Raw genomic sequence first — 3007 nt, 5'->3', positions numbered from 1 at the left:
GGATTGTTTATAATAGAGTTTGTGGAGTTAGAGAAATTAATATTCGTTTACTTATATCTGAATATTAGCCTGGGATTTGGTTTGGGAAGTCCGGGGGGGTGGGATATAATATTGTGTAATAATATTGTGTAATACTGGTGTTGTTTTTTTTATGATGAAAACAATAAAAATTTTATATTGAAAAAAAAAAAAAAAAAAATTTTGTCAAGAGAATATGATGGTCATAGCAAACACTCTTTTCCAACAACCCAAGAGACAGCTCTACACATGGACATCACCCGACGGTCAACCCAGAAATCAGATTGACTATGTCAATCTGCAGCCAAAGATGGAGAAGCTCTATACAGTCAGTAAAAACAAGACCAGGAGCTGACTGTGGCTCAGATCATGAGCTTCTCGTTGCAAAATTTAGGCTTAAATTGAAGACAGTAGGGAAAAACACTAGGCCACTCAGGTATGAATTAAATCATATCCCTGATGAATATACAGTAGAGGTGACAAATAGATTTAAGGAATTAGATCTGATAGACAGAATGCCTGAAGAACTATGGATGGAGGTTCACAACATTGTACAAAAGGTAGCAACTAAAACCATCCCAAAGAAAAAGAAATGCAAGAAAGCAAAATGGCTGTCTGAGGAAGCTTTGCAAATAGCTAAGGGAAAAAGGGAATGGAAAGGCAAGGGAGAAAGAGAAAGATACACCCAATTGAATGCAGAATTCCAGAGAATAGCTAGAAGAGATAAGAATGCCTCCTTAAATGAACAGTGCAAAGAAATAGAAGAAAACAATAGAATAGGGAGAACCGGAGATCTCTTCAAAAAAATTGGAGATATGAAGGGAACATTTCATGCAAAGATGGGCATGATAAAGGACCAAAATGGCAGGGACTTAACAGAGGCAGAAGAGATTAAGAAGAGGTGTCAAAATTGCACAGAAGAACTAAACAAGCATGAGCTTAACGTCCCTGATAACCATGATGGGGTGGTCACTGACCTCGAGTCAGACATCCTAGAATGTGAAGTGAAATGGGCCTTAGGAAAGCTGAGCAACAACAAAGCTAGTGGAGGTGACAGTATTCCAGCTGAGAAATTCAAAATCTTAAAAGACGATGCAGTAAATGTGCTACACTCAATTTGCCAGCAAATTTGGAAAACTCAACAGTGGCCACAGGATTGGAAAAGGTCAGTTTACATTCCAATTCCAAAGAAAGGCAATGCCAAAGAATGTTCAAACTACCACACCATTGCACTCATTTCACATGCAAGTAAAGTTATGCTTAAAATCCTACAAGCTAGACTCCAGCAGTATGTGGATTGAGAACTTCCAGAAGTACAGGCAGGATTTCAAAGAGGCAGAGGAACTAGAGATCAAATTGCCAACATACGCTGGATCATGGAGAAAGCTAGGGAGTTCCAGAAAAACATCTACTTCTGCTTCATTGACTATGCTAAAGCCTTTGATTGTGTGGATCACAACAAACTGTGGCAAGTTCTTAAAGAGATGGGAGTACCAGACCATCTTATTTGTCTCTTGAGTAACCTATATGTGAGTCAAGAAGCAACAGTTAGAACTGGACATGGAACCACTGATTGGTTCAAAATTGGGAAAGGAGACCGGCAAGGCTCTATTTTGTCGCCCTGATTATTTAACTTATATGCAGAGCACATCATGAGAAAGGCAGGGCTAGATGAATCAAAAGTTGGAATTAAGATTGCTGGGAGAAATATCAACAACCTAAGATATGCAGATGATACCACTCTAATGGCAGAAATGAAGAGGAACTAAAGAGCCTCTTGATGCAGATGAAGAAGGAGAGTGCAAAAGTTGGCTTGAAACTCAACATTAAGAAAACCAAGATCATGGCATCTGGGCCTCTCAATTCCTGGCAAATAGATGTGGAAGAAATGGAGATAGTGACAGATTTTATCTTCCTGGGCTCCAAGATCATCACAGACGGGGACTGCAGCCAAGAAATTAAAAGATGCTTGCTCCTGGGGAGGAAATCTAGACAGCATACTAAAAAGCAGAGACATCACCCTGCCAACTAAAGTACGTATAGTCAAGTTGCAATGTATGGCTGTGAAAGTTGGACCATAAGAAAGGCTGAGCGCAAAAGAATTGAGGCCTTTGACCTATGGTGCGGGAGAAGACTCCTGCGAGTCCCCTGGATTGCAAGGCGATCAAACCGGTCAGTCCTAGAGGAGATCAACCCTGACTGTTCTTTAGAAGGCCAGATCCTGAAGTTGAAACTCAAGTACTTTGGCCACCTAATGAGAAGGAAGGACTCACTGGAGAAGAGCCTAATGCTGGGAAAGATTGAGGGCAATAGAAGAAGGGGATGACAGAGAATGAGGTGGCTGGATGGAGTCACTGAAGCAGTAGGCATGAGCTTAAATGGACTCCAGAAGATGGTAGAGGACAGGAAGGTCTGGAGGAACGTTGTCCATGGTGTCACGATGGGTCGGTAATGACTTCGCAACTAACAACAACAATGGCCCTATCTCTTCAAGTGTGTTTGCTATTCAGATATTAATTTGAAAATTGCACAAATGTTCCTCCATTCTGCTCCAAGTCATTAACAACAATCTATGGCAGGGGTCTTCAAACTTGGCCCCTTTATGACTTGTGGATTTCAAGTCCTAGAATTCCTCAGCCAGCATGCCTGGCTGAGGTATTCTGGGAGTTGAAGACCACAAGTCATAAAAGGGCCAAGTTTGAAGACCTCTTATCTATAGTCTCTAAGATTAATTTAATAGAAGCTTAGAATTTCCTCAATAATGTGATAACACAATCTTTGAACACAGTTTTGAATTAAGTATCTAATTCTTAAACCATGTGGCCTACACTGACTACCTTGCTGAATAGAATAGAATAGAATAGAGTAGAATAGAATAGAAGCTGGAAGGCACCTTGGAAGTCTTCTAATCCCACCCCCTGCTCAAGCAGGAGAACCTATACCATCTCAGACAAGTGACTATCCAGTCTCTTCTTTTTTTTTTTTTTTT

The sequence above is a fragment of the Protobothrops mucrosquamatus genome, unplaced genomic scaffold, assembly GCF_001527695.2.
Source record: "Protobothrops mucrosquamatus isolate PMUCROS unplaced genomic scaffold, P.Mucros_1.0 scaffold12, whole genome shotgun sequence".
Lineage (NCBI taxonomy): Eukaryota > Metazoa > Chordata > Lepidosauria > Squamata > Viperidae > Protobothrops > Protobothrops mucrosquamatus.
This window is presented reverse-complemented; position numbering follows the sequence as displayed.